General features: G+C 35.3%; 1 protein-coding gene and 1 pseudogene across 1 annotated transcript in view; both read left to right on the top strand.

Annotated features, from left to right (window-relative positions):
* Positions 1-9,029: 9,029 nt before the first annotated feature.
* PIK3C2G (phosphatidylinositol-4-phosphate 3-kinase catalytic subunit type 2 gamma) overlaps positions 9,030-21,107 on the top strand; it is a 272,580-nt gene continuing 260,502 nt past the window's right edge. The window contains exon 1 of the mRNA XM_054591390.1: positions 9,030-9,103. The gene's annotated coding sequence lies outside the window, so the exon portion shown is untranslated. The remainder of the gene's footprint in view (positions 9,104-21,107) is intronic.
* LOC129084595 (hsc70-interacting protein-like) lies at positions 18,899-20,001 on the top strand (annotated as a pseudogene).

Raw genomic sequence — 21,107 nt, 5'->3', positions numbered from 1 at the left:
CACGCTCCACACTAGGATTTGAAATTGGTAAGCAGCAGTAAGAGACGCAGGGCCCTTCGCCATCCCAGCCCGCTGGAGCTAATTGCATTAGTTATGGTAAGAGTGCCCTCCAGAGGAATTCCGCTGGAATTTGAAAGGCATAGGAAAAATTAATAGCTGGGAACGTGATGAATTTAAATACACACTTATAAAGTAAATTAACATATCCATCTTACCCAAGTAGTTAATGTATATTTTAGTTTAAATTTAGTGCTGAAAGGCAACACTATAGCCGTCACTACAAATATCAACAAACACACTTTTTCTATTTCAGGCCATCTGGGAATCTTTAGTTATATATGATAGTCTTAGTTTAATTCCAAATATGCCATGTTATTTTAAAGTAAATTTAGTTCAAGTAAACAGTAAAGGAATAAGATTAATGAATGCAGATTTGTAATCCCATTGTTACTTTTCCTTCATGGTATTTCTTTTGACCAGTCTTTAGAATTTAGTGTAAATAAACCTATACTCTTCTATTAGTATCACTGAAATAAAGCAAAATTATAAACAATCATCATCAATTATTGAAAGTAAATTCAAATGGAGGAAACTAGGCACCAAATTATAGATAACAAGCCCCAATAAAACTGCAAAATGTTAAATGTTAAAAATAGGTAATAAATACATGAGATGAAAAAAGAAGCCTTATGTTTGGTATTGAAATATTTATACTTTCTTAATTTTATAGAATGCATAATGATTATTTTCTATGATGATTTATTGTCACTATCATCAAATTTGCTTTTGCTATTTTATTATGCTAGGCACTGAGGCAGCTGCTGGGAAAGGAGAATCATATTTAACGATCTCTCTGCTTTTTACCCCACTCACCACTGTGAGTCACCACCATAATGATTTTGTGCATTTGAAATCTTGAAGGAAAAATCAAATCATCAAAAAGCAAGTTCCTCTCAGTAATTTATAAAAATGACTGTGAAGAATTGAAATTTTTATCTTAAAATGTAATACCAGAAACTGTTAGAGTACACAGTTATATGTTACTGAAAAGAGGGGAGCCAGGCATTTGATTAAACTGGATTCACTAGGAAGGAGCAGTTTCACAGTCATTCCAGGGAAGAGCCAGCTCTGCTAAATGGATTAACATTTGAGTGGGCAGGAAAGGCCAGCTTTCCAGTAACTCGGGGGAACCCCAGCACCACTCCCCTGGATTAATAGGGGAAGGGAGTAATGGTTCTGGGGGAAGTCCTTTTACTAAAGGCATGCACAGTAGAAGCCAAATGACAAAGCAGAACTATAAGGCATGTGCAGTAGAAGCCAAAATGATGACCGTAAAGGAGAGAATACTACCCTCGGAAAATCTGAAAAAAAAAGATGAGATAGGATAGGCTAGGAAACCCCCCAAAAATCCAGGAAAGAGATTGGGCAGTGGGAGGGCACAGGCTCAGGCCCAGGGAAAGACAGGAACGAAATTGGATAGTTTGAAAGAAAGCCTGCTCTTTTCCAAACCCAGGGAAATATAATTAAAGCTTAACAAAGGCCTGTTTGCGGGGGTAGGGCAAGGGAGCAGCTGCATGACCCAGGTGCCATGAGCCTTGGCAATATTCAGATGGGGAAATGAGGCACAAAGAAGCTAAGTAACTTGCCCAAGGTCACACAGCTAAGAATTTTGCTGCCAGCTGGGAGCAGAGACTGAGCCGGACCACCAGAGCCTCGGGTACTGGGGGTGGCAGCACTGCGGCTCTGAGCCCTGACCTTCTGGGCCTGGTGGGCACACAAGGAGGCCTGTGACCCCAGGGACTGGACTTCTTCCACAACGAGACAAAACGGAACCACCCGGTTACGGGTGAGGCATCGGGCATGGTGCACCTAAGGGCAGTGAATGCAACCTACCCGCTGAGTGCTGGGGAAGTGCCTCGTGAAGTACAGCAGCCTCTTCAAGGGCACCTGTGCCCTGTGCTTCTCTTTGGAGCCTGCCCTTTTTTCTCTCTGGCTGTTCTTTTGCACTCTAATAAACCTTGCCACCACTGCTTAAAATCTTCCTGCTTCTGTGTTCCTGAAATTCCTTTCCTGAGACAAGACACTGGAAGAACCTATTTTCTCAGCAACAAAACCACAAAAGGAAGAAAGAGTGGCAGATAAAATACGAACAAATAATGAGGGCAGCAAATAGAAAACAGTTACAAATATGGTAGATATTAATCCAACTACTGCTGACCTTTGAACAACATGGTTTTGAACTGCTCTGGTCCACTCATACATGGATTTTTTTCAATAAGTACCTGTACTGTTCTTGATCTGCAGTGTGGTGTCCACTGACATGGAGAGCCAACTGTATCATGATCTACACAATTTTATACAAGGCACTTGAGCATCTACTGATTTTGGTATCTACCAGTGATCCTGAAAACAATACTGCATGGGTAATGAAGGATAACTTTGGGGGAAATCAAAAGTTAGTCATGAATTTTCAACTGTTCAGAGGTCTGTGCCTTTAACCCACCATGTTTTTCAAGGTACTACTTTATATCAATAATTACATGGAATGTCAGTGGTCTACATGCACCAAATAAAAGATAGAGATAGAGTGGATCAAAAAACAAGGCACAACTATTTTTTCTATAGGAAACCCACTGTGAATACACAGACACAGATACATTAAAAGTCAATGGACTTAAAATGCCAACACATTATATATGCTTGCACACATGTGTGTGTATGCATGTAATGCATGTACATGTGTTTGTCCATTGACCTCTTTGTCAAGCCCTGCACAAATACTATATCACTTAAGTCACTGTAATTTATGCCTGCATTTTTGTGCTCTCCGTGCTTCAAAGCTATTTACCATGCTTTTCAAAAAATTCTTGTTTCTCTTAATTGACTCATTTTTTTCTTCTCTTACTTTACCTGACTTTAATTTATTCCCTTTTACTGGTTTAGAAATATACGTGTTATCTATTTGATTAAAGATTGCAATAGAAAGTTGTTCCATATATAATGACTTAACAAAGTATACAGTGAGTCAGTCATTCCACACCAATATTAAACTTTAATCACTCTTCCATTTTTATTTAATTATTGTCTACCATATTATTATAACTTGTCTTTAAACTGCTCAAAATTGGTTGCATTATTATTATTTTTTTACAGCTCGTGTTTATGCATAAACACGTGTACAATATTAGTTTATTCTCCCATGTTTTTCGCATCCATTCCTTCCTGTGTTTGGTAATCTTCCTGTAGTATATATGTTAATATTTCTTTTGGTGACAAATTGCAAATATTGAAAAAATGTAAAGTTGCCATGGAGCTATAACAAACATATTGTACCAATTTTCCTGCAATTTTTAAGAATTATTAGTAATATCTATTATTATGATTCAGTGTTGTCCAACCTTTTGACATCTCTGGGCCACACTGGAAGAAGAGTTGTCTTGGGCCACATATTAAATATTCAAACACTAATAAAAACTGATGAGCAAAAAAAAAAAAAAAAAAAAGATTTTAAGTAAATTTACCATTTTGTGTCAGGCCACATTCAGAGCACTCCTGGGCCCCACGAGGTCCCGGGACCACAGGTCGGACACCCCGGGTAGACACAAGAAGCTGAGCTTTACTAATTGTGCGTATGAAAATGCACTACATTTTAGGTACAAGAACAATTGTATGTAAAACTGCTAACACAAATCAAGGAACTAGCATTAAATTGTAGTTTTTGTGATCTACAGTGCATCATAGTAGAGTAAAAATAAGTCAGTTTTACTAAGAATAAAAGCAGTAAAATATCTTTTTAAAAATCTGATAAAGCCATATAATCTTTATTTTTATAAAATTTCAACCTTTGAAAATGTTATTTTATTTCTCTGGCTAATTAAACAAGAATTACACATAAAGCAACAACTGTTGCCTAGCAAACTATAAGAATTATCTTGATGAATAGCAAACGTACAACCACTTTAGTTGAAAACTAACCCACATCCCTCTAAAAACAACACCATTTTTATTTACAGGAATGACTGAGAGAGAAACTACAGCTATTTAAACTTGGGGTATTTGGTATTCTCAAAAATGAATAAAGTACAATTGCCACTCAGAAAACAACTGTTTGTAGCCAATAACAAAATTCAATCTCTGTAGCAAAAATTTGAATTTTAGAAAACTTGTACTCAGCAATCTGAGCTTAATATAACCCCAATACCAAAAGATCTGAAAGATTTTGGCCAGTGGTGATACTTACAAATATGATTTGGTTTTGGATGCTTTGCAATAAAATGTGTTAACATTCAGAAATATGCATGCCAGCAAATTAGTATTTTACAAATAAACAACTCATGCTGTTACAAAATCGTGCATAATTAAAGATTCATTGTAATGTAAATGCACAGATTTTAATAGAAGAATATATGAAAAGTTTCTTAATAGGTTTTTAGATTCCATATTGCATCTAATATTCAGAGAACTACCACTTGATAAGTTTTGGTATAGTATCAAAGAACAATATGTGCACAGGCTGGTGTGGCTCAGTAGATTGAGTGCTGGACTGTGAACCAAAGGGTCACCGGTTAGATTCCCAGTGTAGGGCACATGTCTGGTTTGCAGGCAAGACCCTCAGCAAGGGACACACAAAATACAACCACACATTGATGTTTCTCTCCCTCTCTTTTTCCCTTCCTCCTCTCTCTAAAAATAAATAAATAAAATCATTTTAAAAAGAAAAAGAACAATATGCACATGATCTGAAAAGACTAAATATTTTTCCTTTTAAACTACATACTTGAGTGATGGTAGAGATTCAAAACAATATATCACAATAGATAAATACAAAATCATGTATCAGAATTCATCTCTCTTCTATTAAATAGACAATAACAAGTTTTGCAAAAAATGTAAAAAATTGCTAATTTCTCATTTTTATGTTTTAAAGTATATTTTTATGAAAATGTGCTATTTATTGTATCATATAAAATTTATTATTGTTTTAAAATAAATTAATATATTTATAACTGGTATACCACACCAATATAGAGGATCATTGAGATTATTTTGAGTCATAATATGAGGTCTATCCAGAAAAAGTCCAATCATTGTTAATATAACAAGGATGGTATGAGCCACATCCATTAACCTGGCAGGCAGCCAAGGAGAGTGGACTGGAATGCATGTGCATGAAAAATGATGACTTCACTGTACTAGTCAGTAGGGGCTGTAGATGCCGTTGAATGAGTATGTATATAGAGAGGCCATCACATTCAAAATGATTGAGCCAGTAGAGCAACGAATCTGCATCAAATTTTGTGTTAAGTTTGACATTTCTCCATGGAAACTATTCAAATGATTCTGAAGCCCACTGATATGGGATTGGCTGCTTCAGCACAACACACCTGCTCATGCATCACATCGTGTGCAGAGTTTTTTGGTGAAACATCAAATCAACAGGTGACTCAACCCCGCTACAGCCCAGATTTGGCACCCTGAAACTTCTGGCTTTTCCCAAAACTAAAATCACCTTTGAAAGGGAAGACATTTCAGACCATCAACAAGAGTCAGGAACACATAATAGAAAAACTGATGGCAACTGGGAGAACTGTGAGAGGTTCCAAGGTGTCTACTTTGAAGGGAACTGAAGCATCATTGTCCTATGTACAAAGTTTCTTGTATCTTGCATCTTCTTCAATAAATGTCTGTATTTTTCATAGTGAATGGCTGGATACTTTCAAGACAGACCTCTTGTATACCAACAAATTAGATAACATAAATGGATAAATTCTCAGGAACATCCAATGTACCAGGATTGGATCATGAGAAAATGAAAAAAATCTGAATAGACCACTTACTAGTAAGGAGATTGGACCAGCAATAAAAAAAAAATCTTACAACAAACTGAAGTCCAAGATCAGATGGCTTCACCAATGAATTCCCACCAAAGATTTAAAGAAAAATTCATACCAATCCTTCTCAAACTTTTCCAAAAACAAAAGAGACAATATTTCCAAACTCATTTTACAATACCAAGATAACCCTGATACTAAAACCAAAGATTCTACAAGAAAAGTGAATTGCAAAGCATATTCCCTGATGTGTCACATGCAAAGATCATCAAAACAAAGAACACCAAAACTGGATTCAATAATACATTAAAAGAAGCATACACCATGATCAAGTGGGATTTATTCCAGTGACACAAGGATACTTCAGTGTGATATACCACATTAACAAAATGAAAGTTAAAAATAATATGATCATCTTAATAAATGCAGAAAAAGCATTTCACAAAATTCAAAATTCTTTCATTATAAACACTCTCAACAAAGTAGGTAGAGAGGAAATATACCATCAACATACTTAATGGTAAAACACTGAAAGTATTTTCTCTCAGTTCAGGAGCAAGGCACAGAAGCCCACTCTCAACACTTTTATTTAACATAGTACTAAAAGTCCTAGCCAGAACAATTAGTTAAAGGAAAGAAACAAAAAGCATCCAAACTGGAAAAGAAGGAGTAAAATTTTCTCTATTTGCAGGGGACATGATATTATGTATAAAAACTCCACCAAATAGTTAGAACTAATAAACAAATTTTGTAGAATTCCAGAATGTAAAATCAGTAAACAAATCATTTTGTTTCTATAAACTAACAACAAACTACCAGATAAAGAAATTAAGAAAAATGTTCCATTTTCACTAACACTAAAAAGAATAAAATATTTAGGAATAAATTTTACCAAGGAAGAGACGTATCTATACCTGAAAACTGTGAAACATTGATGAATGGGACTAAAAAAGACAAGTAATTTTTACAGAAATAGAACAAACAATCCTAAAATTTGTATGGCACCACAAATGATCTTGAATAGCCAAAACAAACCTAAGAAAGAAGAAAATAGCTAGAAACATCAAACTTCCTAATCAAACTATACCACAGAGCTATATTAATTAAAATAACATGGTATTGGCTTAAAATAACAGACAGAGAGATCAATGAAACAGAATAGATAGCCAAGAAATAATTCCATGCATATATGGTCAATTAACTTATGACAAAGGAGTCAAGAATATACAATGGGGAAAGGATAGTCTCCTCAGTAATGGATGCTGGTAAAACTGGATAGCCACTTGCAAAGAATGAAACAGGATCCCTATCTTGCACCATACACAGTCATCTAAACATGGATTAAAGACTTAAACGAAGACGTGAAACCATAAAACTCCTTGAAGAAAACTAGGGAGTAAGCTGCTTGACATTGGCCTTGGCAATATTTTTTTTGAATTTGGCACTGAAAGTAAAATCAACAAAAGCAAAAATAAACAACTGGACCTAATCAATTAAAAAGCTTCTCTACAACAAAGGAAACCATCAACAAAATGGAAAATCAACCTTCCAAATGGAGAACATTTTCTCAAGTCATGTATCTGACATGGGCTTAATATCCAAAATATGTAAAAAACTCACATAACCCAATATCCACAAAATCCAATCCAAAAGTTGGAAGAGGAACTGAACGGATATTTTTTCCAAAGAACGCACAGATGACCAAAAGGCACATAAAAAGGTGCTCAATATCATTAATCCTCAGGGGGATGCAAATCAAAACTACACTGAAGTGTTACCTCACACCTGTTAGAATGGCTATAATCCTAAAGACAAGAGCTAACAAGTGTTAGCAAGGATGAAAAGAAAAGGGAAAGCTTTTACACTGCTGGTAGAAAAATAAATTGCTGTATCCACTATGAAAAATGGTATGAATGTTTCTCAAAAAGTTCAAAACAGAACCAGCATATGATCCCAGCAGTCCCACTTCTGTGTATATAAGCAAAGAGAACTATATCACAAGATATATGCATTCCTGTATTTATTGCAGCATTATTCACAATAGCCAAAAGAAAAAAACAAAGTATTCTTGAATAGATAAAGAAAATGTGATATATGTAAATAATGAATTATTATATAACCATGAAAATAAGGATTTTTATGCCATCTGTGAACATAGTAGACCTTGAGGGCATTATACTAAGTGAAGCAAGTCAGATAAAAACAAATACTGTGTAATGCCACTTCTATGTGGAATTTAAAGAAACCAAACTCACAGAAACAGAGTAAGTGGTGGTTACCAGGGACTGGATGTGAGAAAAATTGCAAGATGTTGATCATAGGGAATAATATATGATGAATATGTTCTAGGAATATAATGTACAGATAGTGATTATAATTAAAAATACTGTATTATAATACTTGACAGTTGCTTAGAGATTAGATCCGAATGTTGTCACTACAACAAAAGTGATAGTAGTTAAGTGACATGATGCAGGTGATAATCATTTTGCAATACATAAGGTATTAAATTAATGTTTTTTATACTTAAACTTGTACAATGTTATAGATAATTATATCTCAAGAATACTTAAAAATAAATTCAGATAAAGATTAATCAATATTTGAAATGTTTCTCAATTTTTATTTTTATTACTATAAATTTTAATATATATAAACTATATGAAAAAAAGTTATTCAGTAATTTTTATCTTTAAGAAGATAAAAGATTCTCAAGATCAAAATTAGACTAAACTCCATTCCTCAAGAGACAAATGAATCTGGTAATCTCCTTACAAAGTGCATTACAAAGCTACAACATAAACCCTCAATTCCAACTCCACTAAATCATCAAAGAACCTATTACATGTTACATGAAAAAGAGAGTAAGAATCTCAAAGAATAATACTTCTAAGAGAAGTTTATTAAAGTACTTAAAGTATAGACTTGATCACCCATCCAGGTTTGGGAGATGGTGAAAGAGGATTAAACAGCTACATTATTACTAGTAATCATTTAATTGTGTATATTAAATGTGTTCATAATAAGTGTTAACGGAAGAGATTGAAGAAAATGATTTAAATTGTCATCATGCCAATTACTCAAGGTGCTCAAACAGAGCATGGGAACATGTAATTTTATTTGTGTAGCAACTGATAAGGTAAAATCAAGGGTGAACAAAACTTTCATAGTGTGGTAGTCAATCATTAAACATGAAATGAGCTTCTGAGCTCACCCTGTTTGCAGTCGAATCGTGAGAGAAATAAAATTTTAAATAAAGAAGAAACTATAAGGTAAGTAATAGTAATGTAGAATGTGTTGTGAAATATTTTCTATATTTATATAATTATATAAATTCCTAAATAATTGTGAAAATTATTAATTTATTAATAGGGTGGAATTTCCATAAGCAAAATTCTTTTTGATGTACTTGTTAAAAATTTTCAGAGATGATCTTTCTGGATAATAATGGTTGAGAAAGCAGGGTATAGCAAGAATATTTTGTATAATAAATTAATTTTTGAGGATCTTGGTTTGAAACTCTTCTTTCATAAATGAAAATATTAAACTCAAAAAGGTTAAATGATATCATCAAGGTCAGTATTTAGCTTCAACCTGAAACAATTTGAATTCAAAGAAAAAAGAGGGTAATATAGAAGCTTTAGAAACACTGCTACGTAACCACAGACATTTCAGTCCTAAGCAGAGTTTGCAGGTGAAGAACAGTCATTAGTGAGAGTGAGTGCTGAACTCTTGAGAAACAGGTGGTGAGATTAATAAAGTCCTTATTACAAACCCATCACTTCAATTTTTTTCATTTTCTAGTTTATGAAACTACCTTTCATTTTTAATGCATACTCATTTCCTATAGTTGTAGCATTTTCAAATGGAATTTCAAGTTGAAAAATTCTAAATTTGACACCAGGCTTCACACTGAATCTGTCATTTTAATAATAGTTAGAGGACATTCATAAGCTTATTATCATAGGTTCTGCATATATTTATGTGCTGGATTTTACTATAGGTAAAATAAAAATCAAGAAAATTATGACTAAATCCCTGCCTTCAAGAGTTTATGTTCAGTAAGAAAGAACAAAATAACAATTATAGTTCAAGGTGCAGTGTGAAAATGATTATGAGACATAGAGGCTCTATTACAAGAGTTTAGTATAGAAATAGCGGTAGAAAAGAATATTAGCTGTCAAAGTGATCTTGGTAAATTAAAGCTATAGAATCAAGCAAAATAACTGTACCCGACAAAACACCTAGAAGAAAAATACATTTTTCCCAAATTCCATAATATATAAAAAAGTAAAAAACTACCTGCAAGTCAATAGAGAGAACAAGATAATAGAAGTTAATAACAGAGCCTAAAAAGAAAATAAAAGAAACCTGAGATAATTCCAATACAGCAGCTCTGGTCACAGAGTTAGTAGAAGCAGACATTTAATAAACTGGAATTGCAGAGGTTTTTGGTGAATTACCAAGAGGGTATAATAATATAAAAAATTTGGTATGCACAAAATTTACATTATTTTCAGTGGAATTGTGAATTCATGCTGTACCTAATTTCTGGGTCTTTGAGAATTACCTTAATCTAGGAGACCCATGAGTTAGATTATTTTATCTGAGATCTTGTCTTTCCAACAGTGATTTTAAAGAAAATTAAAGTGTGGCTAAATACAAGATGCTATTGGAATTTCTAATCATTATTCGATGAAGCATAGCTTTAGCACTGCTATAATACCATCAAGTTGCTTAGAATTGTGGAGAATAATTCAGCACAAGACACCTTTTTAAAAATAAACATTAATTTAAAAAACACTGCAGAAATGTTGGATGATGATGTTGAGTTAAATACAAAGTACGCAGCATAGGTAATACATAATATATATGGTGTATGAGAAGAAAGAAAGAACATTTTCTAATTTAGCAAGGCAGATTACGATAAAGGATACATTTTAAAGTCAAATATGTGGGTGAGATTCCCAGATTACTGTTTTTCCAGTGTGTCCTCAGGCAAGCATTTCCTTCTGGCTCTCAATTTTTCAACTATAAAGAAAACATATTTTCCACATACATTTTTCACAGAATTTTTATGAGAATTAAATGATAAAATATAAAAACTGAATAGTAATATAAAAGATTAAATGGGCATCTGTATTTTAAGATACATGATTGGGGAAGTACTGTGAGCCAAAAAAAAAAAAAGAAAGAAAGAAAGAAAGAAAAGAAAGAAAACACTTATGGAAGAGATTACAGCATATTCTGTAACATACAGTTTGAGTTTGAGGGTATTTCTTAGTCAACTGTCATGTTGCTTCATTTTTTATATCTTGTTACCTCCTCCAAAAAATTCCCAATTTAACTCAAAGTTAACATCTTCATTTTATACTTTTAATGTTGGTGTAACATAATTAAACAATGAAAAGAAACTTCATAGTGAAAGACTTACTTACATTTCAATATTATATCATAAAATTGTTAGGTTTCCTCTGAATACCTTTGTAACTTTCTGTTCCATCATTGACATATAAAGCATGGTCTAATTTAGTAATTAGTCATTGGCAATACGACTGTTATGGACGCTGGAATATTCTGGTGGTCAAAACTAGGATATTCTCTTCCCTAAATTTGGCTTTTATAGAAATTCAGTCCTAGCTGGCATGGCTCAGTGGATAGAAGCCTGGCCTGTGAATCAAAGGGTCACTAGTTTGAGTCCCAATGTAGGGCACGTGCCTGGGTTGCAGGCCAGGTCCCTGGTAGGGGGCACATGAGAGACAACCACACGTTCATGTTTCTCTCCCTTTCTCCCTCCCTTCCCCTCTGTCTAAAAATAAATAAATAAAATCTTTAAAAAGAAGAAATTTAAATTACAATCAATTGTTTGCTTGGGTGACTCTAAAGCACAGACAGAAGGACATTATGATTTGAATATTTAATGGCAATAGATCGAGATGATGAGAATCATTCATTTTTTGTTGGAGATCATCTGTCTCACAATTTCCTAAATCATATTTCAATGGGCTGGTAAACATGATAAGCTCTATAAAACATAATGTGTAATCAAAAAATTCTAGAAATTTGTTTCCTCACTGCAGGACTTCTCACAGCTTTTAACATGCCAGCATTTTTCTTGATGTCTCAGAGGGAGGTCTCATAAGCTCTGTTTCCCAAACAAATTTGGGGATGGGGGTCATGGATATCTCCTTGCTGCCAGTACTAGACAGCCCAGGTTTAGACGATGCAGTTAAAATACTCAAGAGGCTCCAGGTTTTTCTCCCAAGATGTATGGATATTCTTTTGTGGCATGGCCAACATCCAAAGGAAGTGGAAGCTAGGGCAATCAATCCGTGAGATATACAAATTAGTGAGAACTGATGGGGAGCAGGAATTAACTTCCTGGACTCTTAACTATGGCGGTGATACATGAGAGCCACCCAGGACATGTAAGAATGGAGCACATAGAGAGGAAAGCAAACTTGAAACAGAGGAAAGAAAAAAAATAAATTCTGAGTATAGTACTGGAATCTTAGATTAAGTAGTGTTGGAAGTCAACTATACCTCTTAATTTTTTAATTATATAAACCAGTAAATTTTCTCTCTTTCTCTACCTGACTCCTCAACCAACTTGTGACCAAAACAAGCTTTACTGGTGAACATGGGCAAAATCTGGATAGTGTCCTCAACTTTGACTCAGTGGCTAATACTTTGTACATATCAATCACCCTTAAGATCATCATAGTCATTATATTTGTTGGTCATTTATTATATATAAAGAACAAGATGAGGGAGGACCCCAAAACCCAGAATTTATTTATAAAGATCGCATATTTACTTTTACATGTTTAAACTTCAGTCACCTTTAAAGTGCTCTCCGTTTGATGCACTACACCTCTCAAGATATTTTTTCCACTGCTCAAAATAGCATTTGATCTCATTGATTTTGATGACTTTTAGATGAAAAAAGGCTTTTCTGCCTTTTTTGTTTCATCTCTTCCACATCAGCAAAATGTTTCCCTTTGAGAACTTTTTTCATCCGAGGAAAAAATATCAAAAAAAAAAAATTCCTCGCTTGGGGTTAGATCTGGTGAATAGGGAGGGTAGGGCACAGGGGTTATGCCATTTTTCGTCAAAAATTTCTGCCAACACTCAACGTGGTGTGGGCAGGTGTGCTCATAAATCACCTATCATGAAATGGGCAAACACACTAAAAGAGTCTTCAAAAAAATTCACTGAAGCTGAACACAGCCTCTCACAACAATGCCAGCTGGTGCACTGATACAGATGGGTTCCTAGAAGACTCAGGTAGCTGGGGAAGCCTGTGGTATAAGGCTTCCCTCCAGAAGATAATTCCAGTTTTTGGGGGGTCCTCTATCATACTTTGGGACATGTCTTGCTCTTGTTATATCTCATTGAGGCTATTTTATCTCTGCTCTGACTCATTATATTAATTTTAAATTTATTTCTCAAGGGAGTCTTATTTGCAAGTTCTCCTCAATTTCTTCCTTCTGTGCTACTCTAATTGAAGAATAATAATGAATCAATGGAATGGTTCCAACCAACTATTTTTATGTAAATCTCTCCGACCCAAAGGAGTGCTTTTTTGTTATTAGGACTCAGCACATATTCTCTGTAAACTAAGCTCACAAAACATAATCTGGCACCAAAAAATTTGAAGACTGTTGGATTTCATCCTAGAAAAAGTAATCAGTCTTCTATTTTCTCTTGCTATGGGTATTGCTCTCTTTGGACTTAACATGTGCTCAAAAATTTGGTGTGCCAATCTCTTTCCCCTTCTGTCCAAGAAAAAAATGTTCTTAAAGTGACTGATGTTTTTAAGAAATAAATGTGATAAAAATTGTTAATAACTGGCATACTAGTATGTTTGAACTTTTGATGGTATTTATTGTTGAATAAGAATTACTTTCACAGAATGAATATCTAACAGTATAATTTAACAGAAGATACTTTGAGACTACCAGCCCTAGTTGCTAATTTAAATTATATCAGTAAAGCAACTACCATAATTTGCCATGTATAATGCGGTCCCGTGTATAACGTGCACCCAGGTTTCTGTGCGCATTAAACACAGGGTTATTACACCCATTATTATACCCATAGTGTATAACCACTATACTCAGGTATAATGTGCATCCTTATTTTTCCCTCAAAAATTTGGGCAAAAAAGTGTGCATTAAACATGGCAAAATATGGTATCTTTTCATCTATCCTTTAAAATTGATATTATACTTACATGTATTTTTCTCCCACTTCTACTATAATCATTTTTTCTTTCAATCCTTATTGTGGTTCCTCCAGAGCCTCAATTATGATATATTAGCCTCATTTCATAAATAAACTATACTATTGACAGTAAGTGTTTGGACCGAAGTATTGCATACACTGCTTTCTGAATTACTGAGAAATGGAGCCACGGTCAGTTGGTGGTATCTGTCATGGGGGTGAGTGGTTATTCATGCACAATAAATTTGTCCCTCTAAATTTAGCCAAATGTTTGTATGAAAACATTAAGATTATTTGACTAGTATATATTTTACATAGATTTCAAATGAACAGAAGTACAAATTAAAACGGGAATTTCAGATTTTAAAATCTTTGACTGATACTTTTATTTTAAAAAATGAAAGTGCAGAAACGCCTCACATTTCTCAGAGTTGAAATTCCAGAAATAGGGCAGTCATTAAAAAAATAAAAGACAACTTTTCATTACATACTTATTTTTAACCCAATAGGATTCCAATAGAGAAATATCAAGTCTATTAAAAACCTTATAATGCTAACATAGTGAAAATATTTTCTTGAATGTGGAAAATGGGGAATGCCCTGGACTTAAATCTGAAATCTGGTTAATTGCAAGTTTAATTAACTTGATGTAGTAAAAATTAGTAAGAAAAAGGCTGACTGTTGTGCCCAGAAGTTATCCAGACATGTAATATGAAACATAGAGAAATTTATTGAAAAAGATACATGATAAAAGAAACATTGTACACAGGACAATGATGCCTCAGTGCCCTTCAAAGTAGGCACATTGGGACCTCACACAGTTCTCCCAATTGCCATCAGTTGCCCCATCCTATTTTCCTGAATCTCATCGACAGTCTGAAATCTCTTTCCTTTCAAAGGGGATTTTAGTTTTAGAAAAAGCCAGAAGTCACAGGGCACCAAATCTGGGCTGTAAGGGGGCTGAGTCACCTGGGTGATTTAATGTTTCACAAAAAAACTCTGCCCTGCTAGAGTTCTGCAGAAATTTTTGCTCATTATCACAAGATGTGATAATGAGCAGGCATGTCATGGTGATAAAGCTGCTAATCATCAGCTGCCCATAGTTACAGCCTTCTGAATCATCCGAATAGTTTTCACGGAGGAGTGTCCAAGCTAAACACAAAATTTGATGCAGGTTCATTGCTTAACTTGCTCAGTTATTTTGAACGCAATGGCCACACAGTACACATGCTCATTCAACGGTGTCTTCTGCCCTCACCGACTAGTACAGTGAAGTGGTATTGTTCTTACATGCGCATTCTAATCCATTCTCCATGGCTGCCAGGTTACATCGATGTCATGGAAACAGTTCTCATGATATTTACAATGGCTGGGCTTTTTCTGGACACATCTCATAGATTCATTAATTAACCTTAGAACATATGAATTGAAACTACTAAGGCTTAGCTTGTCCTTAACAGTTTTAACAATAGTATTACATGTTTCTATGTACTGTTACTAAAAATGTCATATGTTATGTAAGCAGAACAACTTTGTTATTTAGTTCTAGCAAGCAAAAAAATGTAAAATTGAATTTTATTTCTAATATAGCAGTCAAAAAATCTTTCATTTATCCTGCATTTGCCACATATTAGTATCTTCTTTAACTTTAACCTATCAGGGATGGTGGATAGAGACATATATCTCATGAGCCATAATTCTTCTCAGTACCAAATCATATCCTAACCACAATGAGCTGCTTTTGATATTGGGAAAAGCATTTCACTTCCAGAAGGTGGTGCTCTAGAATAGGTGAAAACAGGTTTGCTTCCATCTGAAACAAAGCTGACCTTCATTCATTAGCATTCAAGTTAACTGAAATTATGAAACACAGAATCTGTATTCAAACAAAGTAAATGCTTGGCTTCCCTTTCTTTGATAGCATTTAAAACTCTAAATATTTTTCTATGTCCACGACCTAACTTATTGTCTGGGAAAATTAGCAACACATGCAGCATTAAAACAAAATACAAAAACATAATGGGATAGGTTAGAAAAGTATGCCAGTTATACATAACAGCATACAGCTTCTGTTCTAACTTTTTAATAAAGTTCATTTATAAATATATGTGAATAACATTTGAAACCATGTAATTATATTACATGCAAAATCAGATAATTAGTTACAAAAATTCATGCAATCTTCCAGTGACTATAAAGAATATATCTGAAATTATAAAATCTCTGGCCTCTAAAAAGTATATGAAGCTGAAAAAAAGAAGTAGAAAATTAAAAGAAACATAAAAGAATTCTTTAGGAAAAAAAGAAGAATTTTGTCATTCTCAAATTTTCTAAATAGAGTTCTTAGAAATTTTTGCCAAGTAAAAATGTATGTGGAATTATAGAGGTAATAAAGTTTGACTAAAGTAAATTGATTCATTTCCATGCAGAGATAGAATGGAAACATTTGTGATTTTGCCTGAGATTGTGAATATTTCCATCACATTTTTTTGTTTCTGTCAGTAATAAAAATTTATTCAATGGTCAAAAAAAAAAACATATTTAGAATGCCAAAGTCCACTTCAATTTGATAAATTGTACCTTTTAACCAGTATTGAAACATTATTTCCCCTCTAGTTGGTTCCTCCAGACATTGCAAATTCTCAATAAGTATTTTATTTTTATTACAATATTCTTGTTTGCATAAGTTCAATAAGAATCTGTTGTCTTTGCAACAGGACAAATGAGAAACTAGTTACATTACAAGGCTTTTTGACTGCAATGTCGTATTTGAGAGAGACACGGATAGTCTCAGATATGACTAGGAAGCTTTAAGAAATTAAGATTGATTTGGGAAGCCAATAAAATCCCCTTGTTAAAAACAGTCTGGTACCTTGCTTACATGGTTCACAGTAGTTTTCTCAGGTAAGGAATGAAGGATTCTTACTAGGAGATGCAAGGAAAGAAACCCAGGATACATTGGGGACCTCAAAAAAAGAGAAATTAATCCCAAATTTATAGGTATTACAGGTGAAGTCTGATGGCAAGTATGTATCTTGGGTTTTTCTGGCCTCGATAGAACTTTATAAAAAGTTCACTCTGAAGATTCCTTAGGAAAATTTCCAGTAAAGCAGATTTAAAAGAGCCTTTGTGGTTAATTACTATTCTTGTTGAACTTAGGCAAACAATCAGGTCAAATGTATTGAAACTAGACTTGTTTTGCAAATAAGTCTAATTTTGTTATCTTTGGTAAAGGTGGGGTAATTTTAGACAGAAAAATTTGTTTCAATAGAAACTATAATATACCTACATGGATATCAGTTTCTAGTGCTGTTTGCTGTGTTTTGAGAGTTGGTTCTTTTTTTCCTACCTGTAAACTAGACTGGATCCTGAATTTTTTAGTTTTCTTAAGTACATGGCTGCAACGCTTCAAACTAACATTTTCATTTTCCCATCCGTTGACTTGAAATCATTGAGAACTAAAACTGCCCTTCTCAAGGCTATGAAGCTAAAGCGGGATAGGTTGATGTGGACTTCAAAAAAATCACACAACAGCTCATATAGGGAGAATTTCCATGCCAAAGACATTCACAATGCAGACCAGGAGACTCTTTCATGCTGTAACTGCCTGTCTTCGCTTTACCTAAAGATGATTTGAGACAGACACCTGGAAATCTTGACTGCCTGTCCTCAGAGCTCAGAAGCCAAATTCATAGTCTGCTTCAATGATTAATTTTTACTTTATTTTTGTTTCTATAGAGATACCTCTTTTTAAATAGCCTAATGCTTGCCCCATAGGCTTACCTTTGGGAGCCCACTTGTATCCCTGTCTCCTGAAATGAGACAAAACTGTTTTAACTGAACTGAACTTTTTTCAAGGCTGAGGCTGGTATAATAATCTATAAAACAACCTCCCGACCCAAAATCTGGATGCCAAACTTCCAGGGAACTTTCAGAGGAGAGATTTGTGGAGGTCCAGAAAGAGTCACCCCAAGATATGCCCCTGTGGTATGCAGACTGTTTTGGACTAAAGGCAAATTTAGCTACAGCCTCAAGAGAAACTTCTGCCCCTCTCCCTTAACTACCTAGAAATTTGAAATCAAGGCCTTACCCATCCATAGAGATCATCAGAGATAACTACTTTTGACCGACCTATAAGGCAGGGAAATTTTCTATTTACTAAAGGCCTTCTCTTTTCATCATCCTACAGAGACCTTTTCCGAAACCCTCAAGGCACCTCACCTCACTCCCAGCTCAGGATGTCTTATAGACTCATGTTCCCAATCTCTGAACCTCTTGTGCACATGGAGTCTCTGTCTCTCTCACCTATGCAGGGTTCCCATGTATACGTATGCATTAAATTGATTTTTTTTTTTTTTTTTTGCTAAAAAGATATGTTCTCTATTACTCTCAGAAGCATTTGATTACCCTATAATTATCTCCTAAAGAGAGAACTGGACAATATTCCCAATCCTTGGAGACTGCACATATTTTGTGGGCTATATTCTGCTAGGCCAGTTGAGAGACTTCTGGAGTTTCTTTAAAGGTCACATATACACTGACTTTCAAAGATCAATATACTCTCTAAAAAAAAAACAAAACTTAGTTTGCTTTTGGTCTAGTCACTGGCAGATCCATGAACAAATAGCTATAATCAAAGATCTAATCTAGACAGGATTTCTGTGTTTCCAGACTATCCTTTTATATTTACTGGTCTCTTTGCTCAGCACAGCTATGCTTTCCTTCAATTTAGTGGTGTCATTTTGAAACTATCTCAAAATATTAGTTTAAGCAGCCCCTTCCACACAGTCAAGCCAAGTCAGCAAACAGCCACGCCAGCCGCATCCCACCGTGTCCTGGCCATGGATCCCCACAAAGTGAGTGAGCTTCGGGCCTTAGTGAAAATGTGCAGGCACGATCCCAGCATTCTGCATACCGAGGAGATGCTCCTCCTGAATGAGTGGGTGGAGAACATGGAAGGTAAAATATCACCTGCTACTCATAAAACCAAATCAGAAGAAAATAAGGAAGAAAAAAACAGATAGAAAGAAGGTAGAGGAAGACATAAAAAACAGAGGAACCATCAAGTGAGGAAAGTGATCCAGAAATTGACAATGAGGGTGTGATTAAACTAGACGCTGACGCCCCTCGAGAAATGGGAGATGTAAACATAGAGATAACCAAGGAGATGATGGATCAGGCAAATGATAGAAAAGTGTCTGCCATTGATGCCCTAAATGATGGTGAACTACAGAAAGCCATTTACTTGTCCACAGATGCCATTAAGCTGAATCCTCGCTTGGCCATTCTGTTTGCCAATAGAGCCAGTGTCTTCATCAAATTGCGGAAGCCAAGTCCTGCCATCCAAGACTGTAACAGAGCTGTTGAAATAAATCCTGATTCAGCTCAGCCTTCTAAATGGCAAGGGAAAGTACACAGACCTCTGGCCATTGGGAAGAAGCAGCCCATGATCTTTCCCTTGCATATAAATTGGATTATGATGAAGTCGCTAGTGCAATGCTGAAAGGAGTTCAACCAAGGGTCCAGAAAATTGCATAATATTAGAGAAAGTATGAGTGGAAATGTGAAGAGTGAGAGATCCAAGAATGGAAAGGGTTAAGAAGGCCTGGGAAGAGCAGGAGAGATTCCAGAGAATGGAAGAAACCAGACAACAATCAGGAGCTCAGTATGGTTCTTTTTCAGGTGGCTTTCCTGGGGGAATGCCTGGTAGCTTTCCTGGAGGGGTGCTTGGAATGGGAGGAGGCATGCCTGGAATGGCAGGAATGTCTGGGCTCAATGACCCAGAGGTGACCCAGAGGCTCTTGCAGCCACGCAGGATCCAGGAGTCATGGTGGCCTTCCGGGATGTGGCTCAGAACTCAGCAAATGTGTCAAAATATCAGGTCAGCCCAAAGGTTAGGAATCTCACCAGTAAATTCTCAGCCAAATTTGGAGGTCAAGTGTAATGCCGTTCTGACAGATAAAGCCCTTTCTAAGAAAAAAAAGCAACTTGGATCACCCAGCAGATGTCACAGTAATGCGAACAGGCACACCTCTGACCTTCTCATGAAGAAAGCTGGGGTGCACTGAAGAGAGTCCCTGCCCCTCTGCCCCACATGCAGCTGTACCATTTTACAGTGGTTTGCCATTACGGTATTCTTTCAGGTAACGTTTTCCTACAGGAATGATAAAGTTCAAACACTTTTAAACCTTAAAAATATTTTTTTTAAAAAATAGTAGTTTAAATAGGAAAGCTTCACCCTTAATCTAAACTTTGAAACTAGAATGTATCCGAATAACTGAGGAGTGTCAAAGCAGGCACTTGAGAACACTGGAGGCCCATTTACTGCTAAAACTGCTTGTTTAAAATCACCTGTTATATAACCAGCCCAAGTGCAGCTTGTTGCACAACTTTGCGCATCAGGAGGTAGCAAACAGATATTTAAACATTCTGAGGTTTTTCAATGTTCTCAGTTTTTCCGAACAGTTCAGAGGTTACATGTTTTTTTGGCAAGATGTCTACCTTTTTGAGAATTACAAGTGACAGTTTTACCAAATATTTATCATGGAGTAATGGGGATCACTGGCTTCCCAGCCTGCAAAAGCTGAGCTCCTGACACCCATTACCAGCTCTTAGACCAATGCCTCGTGTTCCTTTAGTACGGCAGAGTTCCACATCTAGGAACCAAATTATGATTTACATTAAGATTAAGATGTTATTTTTTTATTATTTTTTTTAATTTTTTCAAATACATTTGTCTCTGCCTACCCCCCACCACTTTCCCTTGCCCCCTCCCTCCTTCCCTCCCTCAGCTCTTCCCCTTTGGTTTTGTCCATGAGTCCTTGCTATATGTTCCTTGACTTTCCCCTTCCCTTCCTGTTCCCCACCCCCACTCCCTCCTTCCCTCTTGTCTCTGTTGATTTCTTTTCCTTTCAGTGTTGCTGGTCTTATTTTCCTTACATCTTTGTATTTTTGGTTAGGTTCCACTTATAGGTAAGATCAAGATGTTATTTTTTAAAAAGAGAATCTAAAATCCAGCATTTTAAACAACATAGAAATGTAATCTCATTA

The sequence above is a fragment of the Pteronotus mesoamericanus genome, unplaced genomic scaffold, assembly GCF_021234165.1.
Source record: "Pteronotus mesoamericanus isolate MK-2021 breed Mesoamerican mustached bat unplaced genomic scaffold, CSHL_Meso_final scaffold_21, whole genome shotgun sequence".
In the NCBI taxonomy this organism is placed as follows: domain Eukaryota; kingdom Metazoa; phylum Chordata; class Mammalia; order Chiroptera; family Mormoopidae; genus Pteronotus; species Pteronotus mesoamericanus.
This window is presented reverse-complemented; position numbering and strand designations above follow the sequence as displayed.